The sequence below is a fragment of the Petromyzon marinus genome, chromosome 18 (genome assembly GCF_048934315.1).
Source record: "Petromyzon marinus isolate PM22_M1 ecotype Great Lakes invasive population chromosome 18, UKy_Petmar_22M1.pri1.0, whole genome shotgun sequence".
NCBI lineage: Eukaryota > Metazoa > Chordata > Hyperoartia > Petromyzontiformes > Petromyzontidae > Petromyzon > Petromyzon marinus.
This window is the reverse complement of record NC_133684.1, coordinates 13,687,410-13,700,848: the sequence shown is the minus strand read 5'-3', so window position 1 is coordinate 13,700,848 and position 13,439 is coordinate 13,687,410. Positions and strand designations below refer to the sequence as shown.

At 41.9% G+C, this 13,439-nt stretch overlaps 1 long non-coding RNA gene across 1 annotated transcript; it reads right to left on the bottom strand.

Annotated features, from left to right (window-relative positions):
• Positions 1-7,647: 7,647 nt before the first annotated feature.
• On the bottom strand, positions 7,648-12,256 carry LOC142925062 (uncharacterized). The gene is made up of 3 exons (XR_012942158.1): positions 12,139-12,256; positions 9,836-9,941; positions 7,648-7,743 (listed from the first exon to the last, which is right to left on the bottom strand). It is a non-coding gene; the product is annotated as an uncharacterized LOC142925062 (long non-coding RNA).
• Between the last annotated feature and the right edge of the window lie 1,183 nt (positions 12,257-13,439).

Below are 13,439 nucleotides of genomic sequence, written 5' to 3'. Positions count from 1 at the left end.
TCCACGCGACCATGGGGAGAACATGCAAACTCCAAATATACAGGCATCAGTGTCGGGATCGAACTCCTGACCTCCTGCATATCAGGCGAGGTAGTTAACATATCGCCACCGTGGCACCGACATAACACGTGATCATAGATGGAGGCCGTCCATGTACAACTGCAAATTAGAGGGGAAGCCAGGTTTGTTTGTTTTTTGTCCTCAGAGGGTCGTAAAAAGGCGCGAACTTCATTGAAGGAGGAAGCAGCAACACGGCTACAACTGTACGAACCACAGCAGCGCTTACTAATGGATGAAACCGCTGCAATGAGGGCGTGAGCATGTTTGGTGATGATGACCGAAGTGGAAAGGCGGTTGAGGGGCACTTCGACTTCTGCTTGACATGCGAGTTGGAGTTATAGGAATACACCTGGGAACAGTTAATTCAATAATGCACAACGAACGGCGTTTTACGAAAAGTGCGTGGGTCAAAAAAAGAGTTCAACGGAAGCCTGCAAAGCAAGCAGGATTTGTGTTTGTAATGCCTCATCTGCAACATCGCCATTTGTGAATGTAATGCATGTCTGTCTCAATGTACCCATTTCAACCATTTGTAAATGTTTCCAGTATTAATTATGATGCCATTAGAGTATATTACACCTCCATTGCCACTCCTCTAATGGGCAGTTGTATAATCGGGCTGAACGATTTGGGGAAAATATCTAATTGCGATTTTTTTAACAGATATTGCGATTTGATTTGCGATTTTTTTTTTAAATCAAGCTTCAGTTCAATATTCACTGTGTTATAGATTTAAAACATGTGATGGAGCATTACCACATGATAACATCAAAATATGAACTGCTCTATACTGTATATTCTAATGCAAGGATGATAACTTAAAATATATTAATTGCTTCCAACATGTATTGATTTAAATTATTTATTTGAAATAGAACAATCAAACATAGAACAATTGTTAAGTTAAATAAATACAGTTATAATAATAAATAAAACAATTCCAATAAGAAAGTAAAAGGACTTTGCACATCGCAAAAAATCGCAACCTAGGCGATTTGCTAATCGCATTGTTTCAAATTGGGATTTCGATTTAAAATCGATTAATCGTTCAGCCCTAAGGCCACCACCTACTGTCAATCAATGTTCAAAGTGTTACACGTAAAGTATATTTAGTCATTTACCTAGCTAGTTTGTAAGGGAGATCCGTGGTGCACCAGCACAAAACAAGAACGACGACATCAACGTGGCACGCATGGAGGAACAGGCAACAACCTGAACAGAAAGAGTCAGGAAGAGGCAGAAACAGTGCTTAATGAACAGAAGCGAGCAATATTAACGTAAACAGGCATATTGCACAGCGGTTTGACATATCTGAAACAGCTTCTATGTTTGAAAAAAAAAACACACACACACATTGCCCTTAATTAAGAGGGTTATGCCCCATTCACTATGCACATTTTAATGGGATTGCTCTGACAGAGGTTACACGATTTATAAGGTATCTTTAATGATCTAGATATACAGTAATATATACCACATGGTATAGAGAGTATAGCGGTAGTTAACACATTCCTAAGTCAAAGTGTCCCCATGGTCAAGAGCGAGGGTCAGTCCGTAGAGGACAAACACTGCAATATTAACTTCAAACAAAGTGACGGATAAACAAATCCCCGTCGACCTCTGACTGGAATTTGAAATCACGACGTTATGATTGCGAGCCAATGCTGTTCAACCGTGCCATCTACCGTAGATATCACACACCTGTAGAGAATGCCGTGCATACATATTCTGTATTATTCAGTGTGCACCATCATGGGTCAGCATTTTATCGGAACCATTTTGAGAGCACCGCAGCTCTAACCTTTAACCGCAGGACTTAAAAAGCAATCTTGTGTGAGATGCAGTCGTAATGGTCCCTTGCTGAAAATACTGTCAAGCTCAGTTCAATCACATCACTGGGTCCTTTACAGACGCAGTCTTTAAAAAAAAACGTTCCTTGTTACAGGAGGTGAAATGGTGGAGACATTGAATGGGAGTAACCCATTTCTTGTAGGCCACGCATGCTCATAATAAATCATACCTTCTCTTACAATACATGAATTTACTTAAACTGACGCACATGCCCCCGGCATCTGTAATACTGAGATTTTGTTCCAGGCGGTGGTGTTGATCGTCATAGTAGAGTATTGCAGGGCATTTCAGTGACATGACTGTATTCATAAGGTTAATTTCATATTGTTATCATCGTTTAATTTAAGACGTATACCTTGTTCACAGTCTTAAATGAAATAGTTTATGTCGTCTAATATACAGGTGTGTTACAACTTCACGAATGAGCGAATTTACATGAACCTGACAGCTTATTCCCCATAAGCCAGTCGTAGCCGAATTTATACAAAAAATAATCACAAAATCATGCTGTTCTCTATAATTGAGACATCAAATACCTTTCGACATAGTGCAGCTCTAAATTACAAAGATGAACAACATGCTTCAGCACTAAAATATCATAATAAACTCATCGATGGCTGACCAGGTTTTTTTGATCCGTGAGCCATTACGGTAATTTAGCGAATACGAATCAATAAAGACAAATTTGTGTCTTCTAAGATGAAGACCTCAGATAAATATAAGTATAAAAAGCATACGAAGAGTTTCCAGGATATAAGCAATCATTAGACAACTTGAAAACTTTTTGTACAAAAAAATCAAGCATGCAAAAACTTCCGATTTAAAGCTTTCGTGACTGCAAAGATTCATCTTTGGTTCTTTATAAGACTCGTGCGAATGAAAGTACAGTATCGTTTAACTAAACTGTCAGTCCGATGTATTATCAATGTTGATTTTCGAAAGCATTCCCACTGATTAAATGAAAGTACTGTGCTGCAATACCACGTGTGCAAAATCATGAAGGGTATTGTCAATATTGAGCTTTTATGGCAATAAATTGAGCAGTCACGCTAATTCAAATGACTCCTGAGGCAATGCAAATTTAATATTGACAAACATATAGTTCATATTCTTAGCTCTTTCGGTAAAGTCACGTTGAAGGAAAACAATAAAATATATATAAAACAATACAAAATTCTCACGACGTTTCGACCATAACGCAAACGGTCATCATCAGGTGTGAAAAACCAACGGCAAGAAACATTTGAAAGAAGTGTCGGTTTGCATTTATTTATTTTTAAACAGTGTATTTATTTATGTATAAAACGTTAGCGCCATGGGCAGCGATTTGGAAGTTTATTTAGAAGGACGAGTCCATCTATGTTCTGAAAAGAGGAGGGGGAGACGAAAAATTATTGTATGCTGTCTGAAAGCCACTGTAAGCATGAACAATCAATTAAGACCTGAAATGGTTTATCAAATCCTTCCAATGATTGCTAAGCCAGAATCCATCTTCTAGGTTGAAATTGTCTCTGTGCTTGTATATATGGATAGCCTCATGAACGAATCTCTCATGGTAGCCAGATGGCTTGCAAAGAACCTCTGTCTTGGAGAAGTCAATGCCATGTGAGTCTATTGAATTATAACAATGATCTGCCACGGCCGAGGTGTTGGTCCTACGTGTTTAAGGTCTGCTTTGTGTTCACGAATGCGGTCTGAGACATGGCGTTTGGTTTCTCCAATGTAACTACTACCACAGAGGCAACTTAGTTTATAGACACCAGGGTACTGTATGTCCGGAATCACATCTTATACAGACGGAACCAGATCACGGATTTTATGTAATGTGTTAAAACGGACCTGGATCTTGTGTTTATTCAAGATTTTGGAGATCTTTTTTGTGATCCCCGCAATGTAGGGTAAAGTAATGGTTTTGAAAGGCTCCTCAAGAGGGTCCTTCTTCATGGTTTGAGTGCTAGCTTTGCGGATTGTATAATCGGAGTAACCATTAGCCTTAAGAGCTTGGTGTACGTGCTTGAGTTCACTGCCTATGTGTTCCTGGTCGGATATGCATTGGGCTCTATTGTACAGAGTCTTGATGAGAGAATTCTTCTGTGATGGATGGTGGTGGGAATCCGGTTTCAGATAAGCATCCGTATGGGTATCTTTCCTGTAGACAGAGTGGCTCATTGAACCATCAGGTCTCTTTTTTATTAGAACATCCAAAAAAGGTAGCTTGCCATCTTTTTCGACTTCATGGTAAATCTGATGGCTGGGTGTATGGAATTGATGTGGTCGAAGAATTGGTCTAGAGCAAGCCGGCCATGTGGCCAGATGACAAAAGTGTCATTCACGTACCTCTGCCATAAGGTTGGGCGCAGAGTGGCAGTCTGGATGGCGTCAGTCTCAAATTTATCCATGAAAATGTTAGCTATAACCGGAGTTAGGGGGGAGCCCATTGGGGTGCCCTCAGTTTGTTTGTAGAAAGTTCCATTCCAAGTGAAGTATGTAGTGGTTAAACAGTGTCTCACCAGGGGGGGTACCTCAGTGTTTAGTCCTTGATGAGCCAAGTCTTCAATGATTGTGATGGTGTCAGGTACAGGAACTTTGGTGAATAAGGAAACTACATCAAAACTGACAAGCAGGTCGTCTGGGGACAGGGAAATACCCTTGATTGTCGATACCAGGTGAGTAGAATTTTGTACCACAGAGGTGGTTTTTCCAGTGAAAGGACGCAGGATTTCAGACAAAAAATGAGCCAGTTTGTAGGTGGGGGAGTTGATAGTAGAGACTATGGGACGAAGAGGTGTATCAACTTTATGTATTTTTGGTAAGCCGTATAATCTTGGTGGCCTGGCAGCAGAAGGTTTCAACAAAAACTGTTTAGATTGATGAATTAATGCGGTTGAATCAGAAATTATTTTGTTGGTTTGTGTGACGAGGCTGTTGGTCGGATCTCTTTTTATTTTTGTATAGCTACCATCGTCGAGTAATTCTTTAATTTTGTTGTTATATTCTACTTTATCCATGATGACAGTAGCATTGCCCTTGTCAGCTGAGACGACTACAATGTCATCCCTATTTTTTTATTTATACAATTCAAAACGCTCATCTTTGCTGAGGTTGCTAGCTGGCATCTTAGCGTTTTTGAGGGTTGCAACGATTTCAGATCTTGCTACGTCTGGAGCGATGTGACCCAGGCCCCTGAGAGCAACATCTACTTGGGCAACTGCAACAGTTCTATTTCTGATGGTCTGAAATCCGTTTTAGCTAAAGGTCTAAACTTTGCAGTCACACCTAAATACATACCAGTTAATGATATAATTGCCCAAGTAGACGTTGCTCTCAGGGGCCTGGGTCACATCGCTGCAGATGTAGCAAGATCTGAAATCGCTGCAACCCTCAAAAACGCTAAGATGCCAGCTGGCAACCTCAGCAAAGATGAGCGTTTTGAATTATATAATTAAAAAAGAGGGATGACATTGTAGTCCTCTCAGCTGACAAGGGCAATGCTACTGTCATCATGGATAAAATAGAATATAACAAAAAAATTAAAGAATTACTCGACGATGGTAGCTATACAAAAATTAAAAGAAATCCCACCAACAGCCTCGTCACACAAACCAACAAAATAATTTCTGATTCAACCGCATTAATTGATCAATCTAAACAGTTTTCATTGAAACCTTCTGCTGCCAGGCCACCAAGATTATACGGCTTACCAAAAATACATTAAGTAGATACACCCCTTCGTCCCATCGTCTCTACTATCAACTCCCCCACCTACAAACTGGCTCGTTTTTTGTCTGAAATCCTGCGTCCTTTCACTGGAAAAACCACCTCTGCGGTACAAAATTTTACTCACCTGGTATCGACAATCAAGGGTATTTCCCTGTCCCCAGACGACCTGCTTGTCAGTTTTGCTGTAGTTTCCTTATTCACCAAAGTTCCTGTACCTGACACCATCGCAATCATTGAAAACTTGGTTCATCAAGGACTAAACACTGAGGTACCCCCCCTGGTGAGACACTGTTTAACCAATACATACTTCACTTGGAATGGAACTGTCTACAAACAAACTGAGGGCACCCCAATGGGCTCCCCCCTATCTCCAGTTATAGCTAACATTTTCATGGAGAAATTTGAGACTGATGCCATCCAGACTGCCACTCTGCGCCCAACCTTATGGAAGAGGTACGTGGATGACACTTTTGTCATCTGGCCACATGGCCGGCTTGCTCTAGACCAATTCTTCGACCACATCAATTCCATACACCCAGCCATCAGATTTACCATGGAAGTCGAAAAAGATGGCAAGCTACCTTTTTTGGATGTCTTAATAAAAAAGAGACCTGATGGTTCAATGAGCCACTCTGTCTACAGGAAAGATACCCATACGGATGCTTATCTGAAACCGGATTCCCACCACCATCCATCACCGAAGAATTCTCTCATTAAGACTCTGTACCATAGAGCCCAATGCATATCCGACCAGGAACACATAGGCAGTGAACTCAAACACGTACACCAAGCTCTTAAGGCTAATGGTTACTCCGACTATACAATCCGCAAAGCTATCAATCAAACCATGAAGAAGGACCCTCTTGAGGAGCCTTTCAAAACCATTACTTTACCCTACATTGCGGGGATCACAAAAAGATCTCCAAAATCTTGAATAAACACAAGATCCAGGTCCGTTTCAACACATTACATAAAATCCGTGATCTGGTTCCGTCTGTATAAGATGTGATTCCGGACATACAGTACCCTGGTGTCTACAAACTAAGTTGCCTCTGTGGTAGTAGTTACATTGGAGAAACCAAACGCCATGTCTCGGACCGCATTTGTGAACACAAAGCAGACCTTAAACACGGTAGGACCAACACCTCGGCCGTGGCAGATCATTGTTATAATTCAGTAGACTCACATGACATTGACTTCTCCAAGACAGAGGTTATTTGCAAGCCATCTGGCTACCATGAGAGATTCGTTCATGAGGCTATCCACATATACAAGCACAGAGTCAATTTCAACCTAGAAGATGGATTCTGGCTTAGCAATCATTGGAAGGATTTGATAAACCATTTCAGGTCTTAATTTATTGTTCATACTTGCGGTGGCTTTCAGACAGCATACAATAATTTGTTGTCTCCCCCCTCCTCTTTTCAGAACATAGATGGACTCGTCCTTCTAAATAAACTGCCAAATCGCTGCCCGTGGCGCTAACGTTTAATAAATAAATAAATTCACCGTTTAAAAATCTATAAATGCAAACCGACGCTTCTTTCAAATGTTTCTTGCCGTTGGTTTTTCACACCTGATGATGACCATTTGCGTTATGGTCGAAACGTCGTGAGAATTTTTAATTGTTTAATATATATATATTTTATTATTTTTTGGTTCCCTTCAACATGACTTTACCGAAAGAGCTAAGAATATGAATTACTGCAGTCACGAAAGCTTTAAATCAAAACTTATAGTTGTTGTACATGCAGTATTTTGATTTAAAATAATCAAAGGCAAGTTTACAAATTAAAATTCCCTCCATCCATGGTATCTGGGAGAGGGACTGTATTGTCCTGTGACATCAATTTGGGTCCTGAACAATCGAACTTAATGACCAGAAACCATCTTTCTGTTCTAATTTTCGAAAATCTGCTTGTCCCATCAAAGCGAATACATTTTACAGGAGCCTTAATAAAATACGACAATGTATTGCAAAATATTGCGGAGTGTAAATAAGCAATACAAATAAAGTTTCTGGGCAGTGTCCGAACATTCCACCGGACGTGTTTTATTCCCGACACAAGCAGCAGTGGACGTCTTCTGGCGAGGGAGGGCGGTCGTATTAGCCTGGGAAGAATTCATGTCATAATTGTATAGGTTCTGCAAGGGTGTGGCGCATCTCGCGTCAGGTGTGCAGACAATATAAAATCAGAAAAAGGATAACCGTATTGGTTTTATTTTTTAACGCAATAAAATTCAGATGCGAAGGTTCAATCAGCAGTTCTGCACTCAGAAAGCTGTCATCGGCATATCTGCTCTCAGAAAACTGTCATCGGCATATATGAATATTTTCATCTTGGAGCTATGAAGTAGAGAAGCATTTATCAAATAGGAAGCAAATGCTGTACCATCTGTGGCTACGCTGCTGAAGCTGTGGACTTGGAAACGACGAATACTAAATGGGCATTGTTCACGGTTGGAAAAAGTCAGTTATTCTCAATGCCACGTGGGAGCCCGGGTAGTCGGCTAAATTAACACAGCGTATTATTGGTCTGGGGGTTTCAGGCTGTTAATGAGCCTGTAAATGCTGTTATAAAATAAAGTGTCGGTGTTAAAGCCTGCAAATGTAAAAGCATTGTTCCACAAAGTGACTTCTTCCCCGTTTTTTAATTATTGTCACAGCCACGTAAATGCATGTATTAACGTCATTATTTGCTCTTGCTGCATGTGCCATTTAAAAGGCGTCTATTTAGCGCTGCCAGGCGTGCTCGCACGCAAGGGCTGGCTGTTAGTGCGCCTTCCCTTCACAGTTCAGAGGCTCGCCAGCCACCCCAAATACCATTGTGATGGAACTCCCATCATCAACAACTGCCAATTCATCACTAAGTGATGGTGACGTCACCACAGTGATTGTACCAGGTTATGTGCAATTTAAGACTACGCGAAGCGTCGAACACCCGCTGGCAGGAGGCCACGGGACAGACCCAGGTGCCATCACCGTCAAGCTTAGCAGCAAGAAAGGAACACAGCTCCGCTTGCCTTCCTCTTTCCCCTCTGGTTTCTCCAGACTCCTCGTTTAGGTAGCAGCTGCGACAGTTATCCAGGCACGCCCGAGAGCAATGCATGTGCCTCTCCCACCAATGAGGCAGGTGAGCGTTGCTATAACTTAATTACCCCCCCCCCCAAGCCTGATTGGACGCACCTGTTCCAAATCAGGAAAGCAAAACAGAAGCCTCTGGGAGTTTCACCAGCCAGCAAAAGTCGGTGGGGTGACAGGAGCTGACACCTCTTGCTTCTATAAGAGTTTTTTTGGGTTACATCGCGTAAATATATAAATGTGTCGTTAAAACCTGCCACCATCCGACACAGCCAACTATTAAGGGTTGTCACGTAAACAGAACATGCCAATTCGTCACTCCAACACAACGGTGTGCTGTACTAGTGACGAATTGGCATGTTCTGTTTACGTGACAACCCTTACTAGTTGGCTGTGTCGGATGGTGGCGGGTTTTAACGACACATTTATATATTTACGTGATCTAACCCAAAAAAACTCTATTATGGATGATATTGGTCACGAAAGCCTACGTGTTAAACTGACCTCCTGCTTCTATATCAATAGAACCATATTCTTTGGGTCTTTCGTTAAAGTCACGTAGATAGGTTCAAATAAAATAGCAGAAAACTACGACGTTTCGATCGCAACGCAAGTGGTCCTCATCAGGAGGAAAAAGGAGAGGAAAGCTGCTGAGGCAGACTGTTTTAAAGGTTTGAAATGGTGTAACCCAAGGGTCCTAAACGAAGTGGGCGGGGCTAGTGATGTTAATGTGAGAAATTATCATGTTAATGGCAGATCCGAGGATGACCTCCACGACGAGCGCGCAGAGGTGGCTATGTTAACGTGATATAAATTAGCATGTAATTTAATATGGTAGAGCCGCAGCCACGTCGGTGCACGAGGTGGCTGAGAAATGTAACCTGTAAATGTAAAATCAGAGAGCAGCAAATAACAACTAACATCGGAAGATAGGATGGAAACATCACAGCCATTTATGACTTAAACTGTTTAATAACGTCCTTCCAATGATTGCTCAGTTTGTACGTTATTAGCAAGTTTAAGTCATAACTGACTGTGATGTTTCCATCCCAAATAATATGAATTCCTGCAGTCACGAAAGCTTTAAGTCAATAGAACCAGTTAGGGTCTTGCCTTACTCACCAATGTGTCTCCCTTAATATGCACTTATATTGGCCATGCCCTTGCGTTCTTCACCCGTTCGCCTTTCTTGGCTTCGCCATCTCCTGAATGGCAATCCATCTGCATCCTAAGATGTTTAAGCAACATGGGCAGTAATTTCTCAGAACATTCTCGAATCTGGCCCTCCACCATTATTGGCTTGCTACGGCACGTGCTCTATCTCCCTCTCTCTTGGACAGCACTGTAACCGGGAGGAGCGTTTCAATGGGGAGAGTACATCCAGAACACTTTTCTATTGAACGACCCTGCTTAGCCCAGAGCGCATTGTAACAGGGAGCTCATAATCTGAAGGAGCCGCCTCTCCCTAACCGTTAGGCGGCATGTCAAAATCCAGCCAATCAGCTCGCTGACCTAAACGGAATGTGCTCATTGGTTGGGCGGGTGCGTGATGTCAAGCCCACCGTATCTAGGCTCTCGGCGTCCTGACGCAGCCGTTCAGTCAGCGCTAACGTCCGAGTAGCGCCACGGCTATTGAATGCATCTCATGGAACCTTTTTGCCAAAATCAAAATTACGTACAAAAAAATAAGATTTCGGTTTTTTTACTCTTTATGGCAATAAAACAGGTGTTATAAAATGTTCAAACGCCAAATACATACCTATTGGCAAGGCAAATAGGCGTACAGTACAAAGGCAATGCAAGTATCAAAGTATTAATAGTTCGGGTTGAGCAGTGATATCTATGGGTTATTTTTACCAGTCTCACAATTACAAACAAAAATAAGAATGAGGCTTTAGTCTTCCTGGCAATAAAACATGTGTTAAGATGTTGAAACACCAAATAGACAAGGACATGAAGAAAGCTGTCTCTGGTGTAGGCCAATCAGTTTCAAAGACAATGCATATATAATTATCAGAGCATGTTAGTTTGCATGTTTTGCCACAAGTATGTGTGCTTAATGCATGGTTGCAGAAGACCCGACTAATGGAAATCCGACCTTATGGAAATTATTCCATAAATATAGTAAAAAAACATGCAATATGCGGAAATGTTTGCGTTAGTTACAGAAGCGGAAGTAGTGCAGCGCGGTGAGGTTGTGGATGAATACCGCGGAGCGAGGCATAAGGCGGGCAGCATATTCCCCAAGGTGGTGGTGTATAGCCGCTCTGCACTTTCAGTCACGCTGTTACATTGTTACCGTGCGTATACCAACCACATCGTCTCGTAACTTTCAGTGTAATATCACCCTTAATTGCATTGCAATAATGATTGGAAGGGACCAAGTGCTAGCAAGAGTGCAGGACCTGCTAAGCATAAAGTTATTGATTTAGAACAGAAAATTTAATTATTTTAAATAATCGGAGAAGTCTAGGCCTAGCCTAATGCATAGTAAACGATCATTCGGAAGTGACTGCTTACTATTAACAATTAAAATTAAAATGTTTCGTGGTGTTCATAAACAATTGGATATAGTATATGTTCCATTAGTTTAATTACGGGTAGAATTATGGGTAGTGTTAGGGTAGATATTCGATGACATGAAAGAATCATAGAAAGTGCAGAGCGTATATACAGTGATATGATACAGGAAGCAATAGAAAACGGATGATAATGTGATATGGTACTAGAGAATCGAACTAGTAGTAATCAGGGAGGGGAGGCACAACTATTTACAGCTGTAGGATTTTATCTAGATTTTGGGGGAAAATTGTTCAGTATCTGACATATGTAAAATTCGGGTTACGGATCGTTTTAGGGAAATAACCATTTCATCATCCGGGGTCTGCCTGTATCTATTTGGTGTTTAAGCATCTTAACACCTGTTTTATTTCCATAAAGTGTACAATCTAATCTTATTTATTCACATAAAATGCACCATGCCACGCTGCGCCCATGACCTTTCCGCTCCGGTTGTGGGCGCTCGCTGATCTCATGGCCGTGATGCCACCATAAGTTCACATTCCCAAGAATCCCATGTTCACTGTCACACACTGCAACACATCCTCATGCCTTTTGTAACATCCCAACCTCATCATCACCCTTATAATCCTAATCACCCATTCCTCTGCTACGATATATCCACACGCACGCTCCACACATTCACCCAAAACCCCATCACAACATCTACGTATATCTGAGGACGATGTATGTGTTGGACTTCTTTCACACCGTACATAGCCAACCAAACTAAATCCAAAAAGCAGTTCTAAATAAATGAGTTTTCAAATTATAATGAGTTTTCAATGTATGTATATGTAGCGGCATTGTTACACGCAACGTGTACTTACCTGCGTAGCAGTATTGTATGGGTCACGTACACTCACCTCTAGTTGCGCCCTCAGTGTGTAGGGGGCGCAGAACAGCCAAGGGGGCTGTTGAGTGACAGTTGTACGACCCACGACTACAATAACCGTTGACCAGGGGTGAGGGGGCCAGAGCCCACTGAGGGAGGAGGGGGGGGGGCAACGGTCGGACCCAGACCCTCTCGAGAGAGGACGGTTGGGAGAGAGGAGGATATAAGGAGCAGCTCTCCCAGTGTGAGTCAGTCCGCACTCACCTCAAGACTCGAAGACATCTAGTTAGCGCCCTGGGACTTCCGACTCCTGGCCCTTGTCAGTGCCAGGTCCGAACGGCCCAGTGGCGGCACCCGTTACCCTGGCAAGGTCGGGTGAGCATAGTCTCCCCTAGGTCCCTTAGATGGAGGAATTATCGATAGCAGAGTATAGTGTGAGGGCACACTTAGAGTGGGGACATATCCTCTAGGGACGTTCTCTGTCGTTAGAGTAAATAAACGGTGTTGCCGACAAAGATAATTATCTGCCTACTTTGTCAACACTACAAATGTAATGTATGTAATCGTGGCTGCATTCCATCACAAAAGAGCGCCAGCCATGAGAAAAGGCAAGGCTAAATGTGCAATATATGCCCTTCGAGGGCTAGCATTATGCGTAGGCCATACATTATTTTAAATCAGCAATGACTGTATAACCATTTATAACTTTCATTGCCATCCACGCTGAGCTCAACCACCACATTACAGATCACGCAACACTTCTCTTTCACTTTTACCCTTACACTGCTTACTCAACTTTAGAATCCCCCCCCAATATCTCTTTTTCACGAGCTCTTATAACATTGATTCGTTCATTAAACATGTTACCTCATTTACAGCAACTTTGATAGTCGCACTGTTTGTTGCTGGCTGGTTGACATTTTGGGCCTATCGGCTTGTGCTAAGCAACTAAGTAAAACAAGTTCATTCAATGCCCTTGATTAATAACGGTGAGACACTTTTAAGAGGCATATTCGGGTCAATGGTTGTAATTGTCAACTTTGGTCATAAATAGTCAAATGTGGAACTTGGGTTATGAATCCCCGAACATTGGTTGCATGATGACTCTCCCTCTTGTGAAGGTGCTACAATGTTTTTCACGTAAACAACGCAGGATTGAATTTATGGCGTGGCCATAGATATTAAACACTGCTTGTCGAAGCAACCCGCTCAACAATTAAGGTGTTCCACCTGGGAAAATTAGATCAAAGGCTATGATGTGGTAATTAAGAAGATGCATGTGGTGGATTGATCAGATATGTCCCAGGGGATTGCATAATAACAAATGCAAGA